General features: G+C 34.6%; 1 long non-coding RNA gene across 1 annotated transcript; it reads right to left on the reverse strand.

The window, feature by feature from the left end:
- Positions 1-13271: 13271 nt before the first annotated feature.
- Positions 13272-15736, reverse strand: LOC132642431 (uncharacterized). Its single transcript, XR_009583156.1, has 2 exons — positions 15078-15736; positions 13272-13585 (listed from the first exon to the last, which is right to left on the reverse strand). It is a non-coding gene; the product is annotated as an uncharacterized LOC132642431 (long non-coding RNA).
- Between the last annotated feature and the right edge of the window lie 1764 nt (positions 15737-17500).

A 17500-nucleotide genomic window follows, 5' to 3' on the forward strand; every position in this document is an offset into this window, starting at 1 on the left:
AACACCGTGCGTATTCGTAGCAAACACTAATATAATAAAGTTTTAAATACGGAGCACAAACTACAATGTTATATTAATCGTATTTTGAACATAGTATCCCATATTGACAAAATCAAGCAATATATATATATATAAAAAATGAATCCCATATTAAAAAAATAAACAATGTCAAAAAAAAAGTGCAGACTTTGTATTCTTAGCAAACACTAATATAATAAAGTTTTAGATACGGAGCACAAATTACAATGTTATATCAATCGTGTTTTGAACATAGTATATATATAAAAAAAAATAAAAAAAAAAATAAAAAAAATTGGCCCCATATTAAACAGGGCCATAAAAAGAAACAAAATTGTAAAAAACAAATTGTGGGCCCCATATATATTAAACAACAACTAATATTAAAAAAATAATTGTAGGCCCCATATTAAACACCATCCAATATTAAAAAAAAAAAAAAAAAGTGGAACCCACCACATCCAAACTCACGGGAAAAAAAAGTGAACCCATATTAACAAAATCAAGCAATATTAAAAAAAAAGTGAATCCCATATTAAAAAACAAACAAAGTTAAAAAAAATTGTGGGCCCCATATTAAACACCGTGCATATTCGTAGCAAACACTAATATAATAAAGTTTTATATACGGAGCACAAACTACAATGTTATATTAATCGTGTTTTGAACATAGTATCCCATATTGACAAATCAAGCAATATATATATAAAAAAAATTAATCCCATATTAAAAAAATAAACAATGTCAAAAAAAAAAGTGTAGACTTTGTATTCTTAGCTGTTACACCTCGGAAAAATTTCCCGTTGGTACGCAAATAAATGAACTAATGAGGTGTGCGAGGAGTGCGAGTGTATAATGTTTCATGGGAGATGTATGTAAAGGGATGTGGATGATTAGAATGAAAAGTCGAGAAATGAGAAAAATTGATAGTTGGCAAAACTGCCCAGTGGTCGTATATTGCAAAATACGGATCGTAAAGTGCAATACGGTCCGTAAACTGGCAGTCGTAAACTGCCATGCAAATGCTTCAGCTTTCTGCCAGTGGTCGTAAAGTGCAAATACGGACCGTAAACTGGTATACGGTCCGTAAACTGCCAGGTCGTAAACTGGCATACCAAACTTCAACTTTCTGCCAGCTGAGGAAGAGGTATAATACGACCTGGTGGACGGACCGTAAAGTGATTTACGGCCCGTAAACCATGGTCGTAAATCACCATGCATGCAGGCCAAAGTTTCTAGTTCTGCTTAAGCTTAAAAACGACCACGAGGGACGGTCCGTAAACTGAAATACGGACCGTAAACCTCCATGGACGACCACTGTTCACCCAACACAGATTTTTCAATTCATTAAATATGAGGATCAAGACTTGTCTTATTTCATTTACAACATTACACCACTTCTCTCTAGAACTTCCCTCTACATTTATTTTATGAGTTTTCAAGGATTATAAGTCATCCATAACATTAAGACAAGTAAATCAAGGATAACGGAATCATCAAGGATCATCCAAGTCAAGAAATCCAAATGGAGAAAAACTAGGGTTTTGCTCAAAGAAGAGTATTATCAACCAAAGCTTGTTCCTACAACTTCTAAGGTAAGATTCATGATTTTTACAAGATGTTTGAGGTATTGGAGAATTAAAATACATGGATTGTAAAAAATGTGGTCAACTAGGTCATGAATGATGAATAGTGACATTTTGAGAAATAGTTTGAAATTGAGTAATGAATGTTGTTGTGTTGTGATATGAATGTGTTATAAATGGTATTACGATCATGAACTAAACACTCTAGACGAATGGACGAAGATGGGTGTTATAATCATGAATGTGGGTGAATTAGAGGCAAATTGAGGAATTCTAGATAATGTGGATAATGTGAATGACTAATGGCCATTGTTATGATATTAATGAAGGTATAAACGCTAGCATTGGAAGGGAACGTGCAAGCATAGAATAGTTCGACGGAAAGGTATGTAAGGCTAACCCTTCTTTCATGAGGCATGGTTCTTGGCCAAATTCCTAAATTCCTCTATATGAGTATGTTGTCTTCACATGGTTGAAATTCAGAGCTCATAAGCTCACGACCCTTGATATGTACTATGCTTATACTACGTTCCTCGTATGACGAGTAAGTCTATAATGTAAATGTAACGATAATGATGAGGATAGAAATGATGATGAGAGTAAAATGAGACTAGAGATGCTTACGAGCTACCATATATGTGTATGTGTGCCTATGAAGGGCTATAATAAGACCCCGAGCTTATGATGTCGGGTAAGACTATATGTATATGACTATGTATAAAGTATGTATACGATTACGAAACGCGCGCACACCTCTGCAGAGGGTACGGATAACCCTAATGCCTTGGTAGGGCCAGGTATGTATGACCTTGAGCCTTGGTTGGCCAAGTATGTATAAGACACCGATCCTATGAGGTCGGGTATGCTATGTAAATGCTATGTATATGAAATGACTATGTATATAATATGAATATGAATGTGAAAAGACTATGTATAGGAATACGGATAAGGACATGTATATGAATATGAGCACAAGTATGGTACGAGTATTACTATGGGATACGAACGACGACGTATGCAAGTAAGCGACATAATGATGATATTACTGTCTCCCCTCCTATGCTATCTTCATATGATATCTATTATGCTTCTATATTGATGTTGATCATGCTTTACATACTCAGTACATTCTTCGTACTGACGTCCTTTTGTTTGTGGACGTTGCGTCATGCCCGCATGTGCGCAGGGAGACAGATTTGATCCTTAGCTGCCTATTCGGAGATTTCATAGAGAGCTCTATTTCTTTCGGAGCCATATCTTTTGGGTACTCATTCTTTTGTGTATATAATTATGGGCATAGCGGGGTCCTGTCCCGCTAATGTGATATGTTATACTCTTAGAGGCTCGTAGACGTGTGTGTGTGGGTAGATGTGTTTGACCTTGTCGGCCTATGTTTTGTATACATTTTGTCGGCCACGTTGGCCCATGTATATTGATGTAGCATAAATGCCTATGATAATATAAATGTGCGGTTGTTCATATGGGACTAGTTGACGAATCAATGGAAATGCATGTATAATTATGTGGCTCACCTAGATGTAAGTATAAGAGTAAGCTAAGAGGGTGCTCGGGTGGGTTAGCACCGGGTGCTCGTCGCGGCCCCGAGTCGGGTCGTGACATTAGCAAACACTAATATAATAAAGTTTAAGATACGGAGCACAAATTACAATGTTATATCAATCGTGTTTTGAACATAGTATATATATAAAAAAAAAATTGGGCCCCATATTAAACAGGCTCATAAAAAAAAAATTGTAAAACAAAAAATTGTGGGCCCCATATATATTAAACAACAACTAATATTAAAAAATAAAATTGTGGGCCCCATATTAAACACCATCCAGTATTAAAAAAAAAAAAAAAAAAGTGGAACCCACCACATCCAAACTCACGAGAAAAAAAAAAATGAACCCCATATTAATAAAATCAAGCAATATTAAAAAAAAAAAAGTGAATCTCATATTAAAAAAATAAACAAAGTTAAAAAAAAACCGTGGGCTCCATATTAAACACCGTGCGTATTCGTAGCAAATACTAATATAATAAAGTTTTAAATACAGAGCACAAACTACAATGTTATATTAATCGTGTTTTGAACATAGTATCCCATATTGACAAAATCAAGCAATATATAAAAAAAAATGAATCCCATATTAAAAAAATAAACAATGTCAAAAAAAAAGTGCAGACTTTGTATTCTTAGCAAACACTAATATAATAAAGTTTAAGATACGGAGCACAAATTACAATGTTATATCAATCGTGTTTTGAACATAGTATATATATATATATATATATATATATATATATATATATATATATATATATTATGTATAAAAATAGTACAAACTAATAATGTCCAAAAGGGTGGGCCCCATACTAAACAACACCAAGCAATATAAAAAATAAAAAATAAAAAAAGAAGTAACTATATGTAGACACGGGCTTCATCGCCCGTTGTTCCTTAAAAAAAAGGGAGGGTGGACCCCATACTAAATAACACCAAGCAATTAAAAAAAAAAAAAAGTGGAACTCGCCGCATCCAAACTCACGGGAAAAAAAAGTGCTTAGAAAATCAAAAAATTAAATCAATAATGATGGATTCTTTGCCACATGCATATCAACCCATTAGTGGGAGCAAATGAAATTATTATACAGCAGCATACTTAAAATACTTATATATTAAAATAAGATAGAATCTAATTACTTTTTCATTTTTTCCTTACTCTAATAAATGTGAAAAGAGATTAATAAAGTTTTAGATACAGAGTACAAACTATAATGTTATATTGATCGTGTTTTAACATAGTATGTATATATATATATATATATATATATATATATATATATATATATATATATATATATATATATATATATATGCATAAAAATAGTGCAAATTAATAATGTTAAAAAAAAAAAGTGCACCCCGTATTAAAAAATCAAACAATATTCATGCAATTTGTAAAATATCTCATTAAGTCAATAATGATGGATTCATTGCCGCGTGCGTATCAATCTATTAGTGGGAGCAAATGAAATTACTTTTCTTCAAAAGGTTAAGTAGTCAAACCATACAATATTAGCCTGAGATTTAATGTAGATATTAAACTGTTGTATTTGTTATTCCGCCATGTCATTTATTTGTTATGTTTACTAAAATAAATATACTTAAAATATTTATATTTTAAAATAAGATAGAATTTAATTATTTTTTTATTTTTATTCTTACTCTAATAAATGTGAAAAGAGATTAATGTCATAAAAAACAAAATATCAAATGGAGATCAAATAATGAATAAGGTAAATTAGTCGAATTATAATTCTAATCGACGTTTTCTTAAAAAACCATCCAAAAGACAACATGACAAGTAAAATGAGCTAAACCGAGAATATTTACCAAAAATTAAAAAAATAGTATTTCTTCGTTTAAATAGAAAATCAATTTCTACTTTGTTTCGTTTTAAACATGTAAAATTAATTTAATAATTAGAATTAGAATTATCTAAATCAAAATTTGATAAAAAATAATAAGTATTTTACACCTTTAAATTAATCGAATTAAAATTAAAAGTATCAACTGATGCTTAAATATTGTTATTGTTTTATCTCAAAGAGAGGAAAATAGTTTCCTTTTAAACAAGTCTTCTCTTTTAAAAAGTATTAATAAATTTTCATAGCAAACATGAATAAAATAAAGTTCTACATACGGAGTACAAACTAAAATGTTATATTAATCGTATTTTGAACATAGTATATATATATATATATATATATTATCATTATCTAAACGCAACTACATATACATAGATACACTATAATTCGAAGTGTTGGGCCTGTGCACAGCACGGGCATAGGCCATCTAGTTTAAATATATAAAACACAAACCCTTTTAAAAGCCTTCTTCTTTGTTGCCCATACCTCCCATCGCTGTTAATTATCCTCAATTTAGAAGATGACATGCTAGGTAGTAATTGTCCATCAATAACGTGACTGAGTTCATACCAGATACATGAATATTTGCATAAGATAGTTGTCGCCACTCATAGTTAAAAACACAAGTGGATAGATTAGGGGAAAATTAAAACCCAGCAATCTCAACCATATACATGAATATTTGTAGAGAGAGAAACAAAAGGAGTACTACTGTCAGCTTCAACCAGGCAAAGACCATCACCATTCTCTTTCTTCCTCCATAGCTTTAACTCCCTAAAGAAGAGAAAACTCCTAATTTGAGTTGTGTATAGTTCAACTAATGGATCAATTTATTCTTCGAACTTCCTTCTATGACAGAGTTAAGATATTTTATTCGGCTTCTGAAGCTTTTTTGATTTTGTTGTACATGAAAATGAACGTACTTTCCATGGATTATAATGAGAAATAGCGAAATCCGGCAAATAGGTAATCTCTTGCTATGCTTTGATTTCTGATTTTTTTTTCGGGTTTTCCCTTTTTGATTCTTCTCTTCTAGTTTTATTAAGAAAAGGGATGAAGAGAAATTGTAATACACACGTGGCGTCCACTGTGGCATTTTAATAAATGGGTCCACTGACACATTGGAGTTTTGTTAAAAATAGAGGTAAATTTGACTATTTTCCTAACGGTAGTGGTATGTATAACTCAAAATATAACGGAACATAAATGTAAACTATATTAGAGAGTAGAGTCCCCAGAAGAAAAGAAAACCTAATAACAAATCAAAGAAGAAGCAATGAAAAAATGGAGTGAAGCAAATAGGCCATCCACAAGGGAACACGTGTACCAAAAAAGCAATGATGAATTGGAAAGTATACTTAGGATAACAGTACAATTTTGTATGCAGTGTTGGTCCCTCCACCCCACTTATATATAATAGAAATAAAATAATTGTACTTATTCGTTTGTCTTCATTTAGCAAAATGACAACATGTATGATTTTTCCTTTTTAATATTGTCTGAAATTGCTACCATCACTTACACTATGAATACAGATAAAAGTAAAATATATATTTAAACTTGAATTTTTGTTTGACACTCCGCATTCAGATTCCAGTGATTGCTCAAGAGTAGATATTTGAAAATTCTTTTTAAGATGGCGACCTATCAGCAAATAATAACCTGCTAATTAATTACATTTCAATGACAAAATAACAGCAAAATGAAATAATTTGACAATTAATTTGCATACTACGATATTGCAGAATATTCATTTCTTAAGCAACTATAAATGTTCGAGAGGATCCAACATTAATGGCACATCATAGTTGATTACAGTTACGATCGTGGTAGTAATATTATTATTACTATGGAGTAGTAATGGAAGGAATTAACCAAGTGGTCAAATTGTACAAGACAACTAATCATTCAAAAGCAAAATACATATAATTAATTATTTTTTTTGAAAAATAAATTCACAAAGAGAAATTGTATAAACTCCTTCCGAATTAATAAACTAATATACGACGGATTCTTTAATCTTTTTTTGTTTTGCCTATGTTAATTCAGATTATATGATTAACATACAATTAAATTGCAACACAATAACTGAACGTGATATTGAATAAAAGAACTGAGTGGTTATTTGTTAGTAACGTTTTTTTTTTTTTTGATAAATCAGATGCTAATATAAGTTAAGCAGCTAAATTATTTGCCGGAGAGTTACTCTGATTTGGTTCAGAAAGATCATCAAATGTATCAAAATTACAGACATTAATAGTTCTTGTGAAAGTAGTTCTTTCCATGTCTCCCCAAAAACTTGCATTCGCATATACCAAAGGAACTAGCATCTTCATTGTTGCACCAAAAGATCTTTTCTTTGCTCCTTCTTTAGCTAGAGCATCCGCCACTTGATTCTGTTCCCTGTATACGTGCCTGATCCGTGGGTTCCCTCGCTCCATCATTATAAATCTGCATTCATGAATTAAGGCACTATAAATGTCATGACCATTACTGATCATGTGAATTGCCTTCGTTGATTCACTTTCCACGATGATTGGTTTCAAGTTTTGTTGTACTGCTATGGTGAGGCCCTCCAATAGTGCAACAATTTCAGTTTAGGTGTTTGTAGCCAGTAGTAAGCTCTTGGTGAAACCAACTATCCAGTCGCCATTACTGTTCCTAATCACCCCCACACAGTCCCCTAAATCTAGGGTTCCCAGTGCAGGCCCCATCAGTGTTGAATTTGTAGTACCCTCTATGGATGTTTATGGTGGGTTTGGTGTGGTGTAGGTTACTTATGAGTGAGCAGTACTCCATGGCTTTCGACTATGTGTCTTTGTAATTGATAGGATCCTTTTTTTTTGTTGAATTGGTTGGTATTTCTGGTGAGCCACATATGCCAAAAACAAAAGGGGATGATATCTTTCCAAAGTATATAAGAGTCAAAAAATTTGTTTTTGATGTTGTCGAGATTGGCAGCCCAATTGTGGGGATTGAAAAGAGTAATAATTCCTAGGTTATCAGGCTTGCTGAGGTTGCACATGGTTTGCCAAAAGGCCAAGGCATTAGGACAGTCAAAGGAGATGTGTTGAATGTTCTCATTAGTGCCATAGCTGCAAATGTTTTGGATATTCAGCCCTATGAAAGAGACGTAATTGTTGGTTAGTAGTGTCCCATGATGAAGGATCCACATAAAGTATTTAATTCTGTTTGGAGTGTTCAGCTTCCAGATCCAGTTAAAGCTTGCATGGTGGTTTTAGGGGTTCCCTCTGGTGTTGTTATCAATGAGAGAATAGGCAGACTTGGTGGTAAACTTATCATTACTGTTAGGACTCCAAATAATGTTATTAGTTCTACTAGGGTTTGAGGGAAAGAAGACAACCTTGATGGCATTGGAGAGATGAGAAGGAAGCTCAAAGGGGAGTTAGTGGAGGTTCCAGTTGCCATTGTTGTAAACAGTGGCAACCTTGACGTATTCAGAGTTTTTGAGGAAAGGGGCCATGGATTTGGTGCCTCAGTCTACCAATGTTAGGAACTCAGTTGTTTCCCCAGAAGTTGGTGCCATTTCCATTATGAATTACATTGAAGACTCCTTTGCTACAAGTGTTCCAACCATCTAAAATAGCCTTCCAAGTTCTTGTTTTGCCCTTTGTGTTATGGCCAGATCTGTAGTGCATATGGATTAGAATGGAAGCCTAATTAGCAGTGGGACTTTTAAGCAGTCTCCATGCTAGACCAGCTAGCAACGCTTTGTTCTTAGTTTCAACTTTTTGGATCCCAATTCCCCCTTTAATTTTTGGAAGAGTGATTCCAGGAGGTGAATTTTCTTTTTGACAACAGTGGTACTGTTACACCTCGAAAATTTGGGTTGTCGTACTATGAGTAGACTAGAGTAAGTATAAGGTAAGCATGGCACTCTTATAACCATAAGAAGGATATTTGGTAGCTTTAAAGTGTATGCGATAAGAATTTGGAGTTATAAGAATTGGTGAGACTAAGTTCGTTAGAGGAAAGTGAAGTATAAGTTGTGTTTGGGAAAGGTTCTGTAATTATCGAGATAACGGTTATTTAGTAATGTATTGAGGATGAGTTATAAGGTTCCTTGAATTGTTAATGGAGTGTTAAACAAGTGTTAAGAAGGTTCCATAAGGATCGGAGATCAAACAAATCGACGAGAGCATTTTCGAAAAAGAGTGAGTTATACGACCAACTATACGGTCCGTATAACTTTATACGGTCCGTATAGTGGTCCGTATGACAGTCACAAAATGGACCAGTCTCTGATGGACTTATACGGTCATTTATACGGACCGTATAAGTGTCCGTATAAAATCATTATGGGTCAGATTTTTGCAACTATAAATATAAGTCCCAAGTTCTTATTTTTCATTTTCTCACTTTCTCCACACCTATTGAAGCCTCTAGAATATTCTATACACCATATTAACACAAATTCAAGGGAAATCAAGGATTAAACATCAAGAGCCAAGAGAATCAACTGTAGAGAAGATTACTAGGGTTTATGGAAGTCAAGAATTCCTTTGGAATTGAAGTTGGGGTTTTCTCCAAGTGAAGTATTTTCATCTAAAGACCATTCCTACATAATCAAAGGTCAGTTTTGTGTTCATTTCATGTTATTAAGAGTATTGAAGGGTTGAAAGACTTGAATTGAGGAAGAAAGGAGAATATGAAGCTCAAGTATGGAAATAGTGGTATTTTTGAATAGTAACTTGACTTGAATCATAGTTCTTGACATGTTATGAGTACAATATTGTGGTGAATAATACAAATTATGTTAAAGAAGTAACATATGAGAATGAATATGGTGTTATGTCATAGTTATGGTTATGGATGACATTGGAAAGGCATTTTAAGAAGTGAATAATGTTTAACTTGAAGAAGTTTATTGATTATAATGTCTTGGGTGTTGTTAATGATGTTTGGGAGTTTTTTATTATATGGAGAAAGTTGCCGAAACAAAGGAAATGCTGCCCAATTTTCTTTAGCTCTTAGTCGCCTTAGCTTAGCCTTAAGCATGTTTCTAATGATCTAATCTTCGTACGAATTCTCTTGAATGTAGAGTTGTGAGCTTGGAAGGAGAACGCTTAGTCGTTAAGGAGACGTAAAGGTATGTAAGTCTAGTCCCTTCTTTTCTAAGGCATGATTCCTTTAACATGATTCCCTCTATCTTTCCATGATTTTCTTACATTCCGAAAATTACGAGTCCATGATTACTAAGAGCTTCTCATGAGATAAAGCTAAGACATGTGTTATGATAATGATAATGATGAATCTATGTCCAGAGATTTTAAAGCCCATGATATGATGCTATTATGATGTTCATGATTTTTACATGATTCCTTGATGTTATTCATTGTTGGTAGTCTCTCCTTATAATGCTAGTTCCTTCAAGGTGAGACATAACGATTATGATTATTCCATAATATAATCGGGGGTTACCGACCTTACGTCACTCCGATAGAGTTACAGCTTTTACTTGAGCTATTATGCATGCTTCATGTTAAGTAAATGATGATGATTACACAGTGTCTATATGGCACGGGCAGCACCGCTAAGGCGGGCGGCTTATGGATGATGATGACAGCACCACTAGTGGGCGGCGTGAAATGATTACCCCGGACGCGGGCTAATGATGTTATTGATTTAGATAGTTTATGTATGTATGTGTGATATGTTTTAAAGGTAAAAGTGAACATTCATGACTCCGCCTTAAGAGGCAAGCAGCTACGGTTATCCTTTCTTCTTATGCTTTTTATACTTCCTGATTATGTTATCATATATGCCTTACATACTCAGTACATTGTTCGTACTGACGTCCTTTTCTTTTATGGACGCTGTGTTCATGCCCACAGGTAGACAGGGAGACAGCCCAGACACCTAGGAGCCTTACCAGCAGCTATATAGGAGCACTCCACTACTCCGGAGTTGTCACTCATTGGTATATTCTTTTGTGTACATATTTGGGGTATGGCGGGGTCCTGTCCCGTCCTTATGATCTCAATATTCTAGTAGAGGCTCGTAGATACATATGTGTGGGTAGTAGGTGTTATGTGACCTTATCAGTGTATATTTTGTATATCATTTTTGTAACCTTGTGGGCCTATGCGTATTTATATGTATAATTTGGGAGATGTTGGTGATCATTTCATAGTAAGTTTACTTTGAAAGATTAGTTTGTTTGGGGATGAGTATGAAGGCTGGGATGATATGCGGTGCTAGGTAGTCAGCTCCGGGTACCCGTCATGGCCCCCTAGTCGGGTCGTGACAGGTACCCCGGATGAAATTTCTTTGGGCTTTGTTAATCTGTTTGGTGATAGTAGAGGGCAAAGCAATGCATTACATGGTTTGGCATACTGCTTAGAGTGGCCTTGGCTAAAGTGGTTCTTCCAGCCATACAGAGGAACTTAGTCTTTCAACCAGCCATTCTAGTATTGAGGTTATCTATGATGAATTGGAAATCATAGGTGGTGGGCTTGTTGTGGAAAATAGGGAAACTAAGGTATTTTCCAAAAGACTTAGCCTAATGCCAAGCTTTTGGGCAATCTCAGTCTGGCTGTCCATGGGAGTGTTGCTGGAAAAAATAACCTTTGATTTTTTAAAGTTGATTCTCTAGCTAGGGTGTTAGCTAAATAGTGCAAGGGTGTCAGGGATAGTGTTGTAATTCTTGGGAGTTGCTTTTGCAAACAAGGTTAGGTCATCAGCAAAGAACAGGTGGGATATTTTGGATCCCCCTCTACTAATACCCACAGGTGTCCAATTCTTGATGGTTACTTGGTGGTCAATTTGTCTAGAGAGCATCTCCATGCAGAGGATGAATAGATAAGGGGATAGAGGGTTTCCTTGTCTAATTCCTCTAGTAGGAAAGAAAGGGATGGTTTTGCTACCATTGACAAGTACAGAGATAGAGCTTGAGCTAATGTAGGAGAGAATGAGATTGCTGAGATTTTCAGGGAAGTCAAAGAAATGGAGCATCTCTTTTATGAAGGACCGTTCAATTCTGTCAAAGGCTTTTTCAAGATCAATTTTCAGAATCATGTTGTTGTTCCTGCCTTTCATCTTCTTGAATTCGGATATATATTCTTAAACTATGATGGCATTGTTTGAGGCTCTCCTGTTGGAGAGTAAATTGACTTAACTGGGTCCAATGATTGTAGGAAGGAAAGGTTTCAGCCTTAAGACTATGATTTTGGTGATGAGCTTGTACATGGTATTACACAGCCCGATGGGTCTGAAGTTTTTCAAGATAGAAGCATTTGGGGATTTTGGGATGAGGCAAATGTAGGTTTTGTTTACCTCAGGGTTCATTTTGCAACTGTTGAAAGTGTTGTGGGCAAAATTAATGACCTTCCTTTTGACACTGTCCTAGTATTTTTGATAAAACAGGGGATGAAGTCCATCTGGGCCTGGGGCTTTTTTAGGCTTAAAAGAGAAAAGGGCCTACTTAATTTCACTATCTCTTAGAGGGGCCCCCAAAGTCGACTTTTCCATATTATCAAGAATGTTATGTCTAAGGTTTGTGGTGACATTAATTCTAGGGGAGGAGAGATGTTCAGAGGAGTATCGCTAGGAGTAAAGGGCGAGAATTTCAGCTGAGATAGCAAGTTGGTCGTAGATCCAGTTCCCAAAGTCAATTCTAAGAGCAAGAATCTTGTTTCTTCTTCTCCTATTGAGGATGCTGGTGTGGAAGAAGTTTGTGTTAGCATCTCCTTTGGCTAGCCAGTTTATCCTAGATTTGAGTTTCCAGAATTCAACTTCCAGCCTAAGAATACGACTATGTTCCTTGGAAAGAGACTGCTCTAGATCTAGCAAAATGGAGCTAGTAGGATAACTAGCAGATTTCTGGATCCCATCTATTCTAGCCATAATTTACTTTTTTCCTGGTGAAATTTTTTCCAAAGACAGTCTTGTTCCAAATGGACACTTCTTCTTGAAAAGAGAAGCTGGCTCTGTGAAGAGGGTTGACAGAGTTAAAGTTATTATGGACAATTCCTACCAGGCATGGGTGGCTACACCACATGGTTTCAAATATAAAGGGCTTGACTTGGTTCCTAGAGTTGTTGTTGTCTAGATTAATCAAAAGTGGGCACTAGTGTCACAACCCAAACCGATGAGTCGTGATGAGTGTCTGACCTCTAGCGACCAAACACCCCTATCCTCATATCTGAATCTTACTGAACATCAAGGGCCCATACAATGACTTAACTGATCTCATAAATAGGCGACATCATGAACTCTGATCATTCTGTATATACATAAACATATTGAAAGAACAGTGCAAGCCAGCCAGGCTGCTACATATATTGTACATAAAATAATAGAAGTCAACAAGGCTACATCATCTGATTCATATATACAACTGTCTACAGACCTCTAGTGGAATAAAAACCGTAGAAGGACGGGACAGGGCCCCGCCATTCCCATATATATATACCTCAAAAGAATGGCATACCAAAATAGAATGCAACTCCGGATCAAATGGAGTGCACTGATCGTTGCTGGATAAAAGTCCTACTAAGCTGGACCACCTGTCTGTCTACCTGCACCTGCGGGCAAGAACGCAGCCCCCCGAGCAACGGGGAGTTAGTACGGATAATGTACTGAGTATGTAAGACATAAGAACAACATATATATATATATATATATATATATATATATATATATATATATATATATATATATATATATATATATATATATATATATATACAAGAATCATGAATAAGATCTGAACTCATAAGATGAGATGACTATCTGCATTCACTTGTATGAACTAGTATCTGTATGTATCTGCATAAATCTGTGTAACTGACAATGCCACTGCGGGCGCATAATATGCATGCTCATGCCTATTATTGAAGGTCATTCATCTATATATGTGTGTGTGTATAACGCCTGATATATGTGCGTGTATAACGCCTGTTTCCTTCTCATATCATATCGGCCTCTCTACGGCCATCATCATATACATTACTGCAGTACGTGCAGCCTGATTCTCATATAATCATCATGGTGGTAATGCGTGTATAACACCTATCTCTCTTCTCATACTCTACATATATTAAATATTCGTGTATATTGTCATACCCTTTTTTTTTCATCCTGCTTAAAGAAAGTAAATTGGGTTTTTCCACTTGAAGTGACGTTTTGAAAATGGATTATTTATTTTACAGAGTCGCCACTTGGAATTGAGTTTTGGTATTCCAAATCACCATATTGAATCCCTGATCAAAAGGAAAATTGACTCTTTAATTATTGGTCTGCGAAAACAAAAGTCCGGGTAAGGAATTCTGTTGATCGGGGAGAAGGTATTAGGCATTCCCCAAGTCCCGTGGTTCTAGCACAGTCGCTTTTATTGACTAATGTTAGGCTTAAACCAATCTTGGATAAAATCATGCTTGCCTTGATTCTAGTTTGCCCAATTAATTTGCTTTGAACATGGTGACTTATATTTTCGGCCATGCCTCACTCCCTCATACATATTCTTTCCACTCTTTTTATTTTTATTTTATGTGACAACGTGATTGAAATAAATTTGTATCCCATCTCGTTCTTTCTCACATTAAAAGAAATTAATTGAACCTTAAATATTTATCTAGGCCTAAAATGTCCGGACAAAGTAACTAAATTTATAAGAATCGTCGAAGATAACCTTTTCTTTAAAACACATTGGAATAAACAAAGGAAAGATAAGCTAATAACATATATACATATGGTAACGGAATAGCAACCCAAACATCATACATATAAGACAATTAAGTACCTGAATCCCTCATTATCTAAAACCACTTTTAGCCATCAAATGCTAATTAAGGAAAATGGTCAGTTCAAATATTCATAGCACTTTAGATACAAAATTAGTTTAATAAAAAAAACTCATACAAGCGTGATAATCACTGAATAGTTCGTTGCAAATTAATGAAAAAAAAAAGATAGAAAATTTTAAAACATGCATATTCACGTACAAAGAAATAACTTCATATGTATAAGTTTAATAAAGGAGTTGTTGAACAAATGAGAATAAGATTGAAATTGAACCTCAAATGTCTCTGCAAATCAAAACAGCGATCTTAGATGACTAAATGAAGCTCGATCGGAAAACTTTTGAACTCGGCGGAAACCTCAAACGAAAACTTCGTACTCGAATAAAACCTTTCCGAAACACCTAAATTGCTCTAAGTATTTTTCCTCTCTATATTTTCTTTTGCTCACTGTTTTTCTTTTACTGTTTTACTTTTTTTCTCTCTACTACTTCTGATGTGTTCTCTATACGTTGTATGATATGGGAGTATATATAGTTGTATGTTGTTGCTGGTTAAAGAGGCGTAAGGGAGTAGGATTTTTAAGGGATAATTACGGTTGATGGTTCTAAGGGATAGGGAATTAGTTTTTTTATTAGGATTGGGTTTGGTTGAGAGTTTTATGGTGAGAGAGATAAGGGTGAACGTGAGGGAGTGGGAGAATGGAAGATAAGTATTGTTGAGAGTATTTTTTTTATAAATAAAGTCCACTAGGCATTTTATGTATTGTTGAGAGTTATTAGGGAAAGGGGGTTAAAGGGATTAGTTTTTTGAATTATTTTTGGGTGGATAGGAAATGGGTAACGTAAGTGCTGGTGAGTTTATGTTTTAGGTTAGTTTTGTTATTTCCCTTTATTTTTCATTTAGTTCCTTTTGTGTTTTAAAATATAACGTAAAATAAAAACTACTAATGAACTATTTTTTAGAATAATACAATGTAGAAAAATTTAATAGGCAGTCCAAAATGAAATCTAAACTAAGAAAACAACTAAATATCACTAGCTTATTTATTAAAACCTAAATTAAAAGAAAGCATGTGTTTTGTAATTTTCTTTTCTTTGAATAATAAAAACAAAATTTATACTAAAATGTGACTCTGTTTTGTAGCTTTCGATCTTTTAAAAGTAAGACTTACTAAAAATGAAATAAAAATTAAAATAGTTAATTAAACCTAAAAAAAATATTTAAACGCTAAAAATGGTGTAAAACTTATGTTCGGTCAAAAATTAGGTGTTCACAGAGTGTCTCTCTTTGCTTGGAAACATGAAGAGTTTTCAGGCAAAGAAGTGAACACTGTGACTGATTTTTGACCTGATCATTATTTGAAAGACGAAAAGATATAAAAGAAATGGATGTGACCGAGTCATGGTTTTGGGCAGCCTACATGTCTCGGGTTATAAGGGAATCAAGTCATGTGTAGTTCAAGTGGGTAGAAGGATGGAAGGATGAGTTGGAGAATCGAGTGAGGTCCCGTCGAGGTTTCGGTTCGTGGCTTCTGTTATTACATAAAAAGAATGAAAAATACAATAAATGATGAAAGGAAATACAAGGTCCTATTTACTCTACTTGTCTTGAACCTTCCTTTAAACCTTCACTTGGATATTCAGTTATCACCTCACCTTCTTTCGGTGGGTACGTTGATCTCAAAATATGATCTGGAAGTTAGAATTTGAGACTTCAACTTGCAAATTGGAATGAGTTGTTGATGCTCTTCCGAATAACAGTTCGTAGAATATTCTTGGATGCTTGTTTCTTGACTAGAAGTTGAGAAGATGTATCTTGAGACGTTGGGCCGCCTTATGTGTCAAAGCTAACTCTAGCTGCCTTTGAGATTTGAACATTCTTCTTTCCCTGACCAAATATGGAACTTCATTCTTGAATATCAATTCTGTGCTTGCGGCGAACCTGCAAGCCATCAAAGATAAACAAAAACGAACAAAATTGTTCTGCCCCAGTTTGTACTTGGAAAATTTTGTGAGTGTTAGCAAAATCATAAACCACTTGGGACTATATTCGGAGGTAGTCAACTCGAAAATTAAAAACATGACTTTATTTGGAGGTAGTCGACCTGAAAGCATGACTATATTATGAGGGTAGTCAACCTAAAATTTAAAAATATGACTGTGTTTGGAAGCAGCCAACCTAAAATTTAAAAAATATGACTGTATTTGGAGGTAGTCAACCTGAAATTTAAATTATGACTATGTTTGGAGGTAGTCAAACCTAAAATTTAAAAATATGACTTTATTGTGAGGCAGTCAACCTAAAAATATGACTTTATTTGGAGGTAGTGAACATGAAATTTAAAAACATGACTTTATTCTGAGGTAGTCAACCTATGAAAATATGACTTTATTCGGAGGTAATCAACCTGAAATTTAAATACGTGACTGTATTATGAGGTAGTCAGCCTGAAAATATGACTTTATTTGGAGGTAGTCAACCTGAAATTTTAAAACATGACTTTATTCAGAGGTAGTCAACCTTTGAAAATATGACTTTATTTGGAGGTAGTCAACCTGAACTTTAAATACGTGACTGTATTCTGAGGTAGCCAACCTAAAAATATGACTTTATTTGGAGGTAGTCAACCTGAAATTTAAAAACATGACTTTATTCTGAGGTAGTCAACCTATGAAAATATGACTTTATTCGGAGGTA

The sequence above is a fragment of the Lycium barbarum genome, chromosome 5 (genome assembly GCF_019175385.1).
Source record: "Lycium barbarum isolate Lr01 chromosome 5, ASM1917538v2, whole genome shotgun sequence".
NCBI lineage: Eukaryota > Viridiplantae > Streptophyta > Magnoliopsida > Solanales > Solanaceae > Lycium > Lycium barbarum.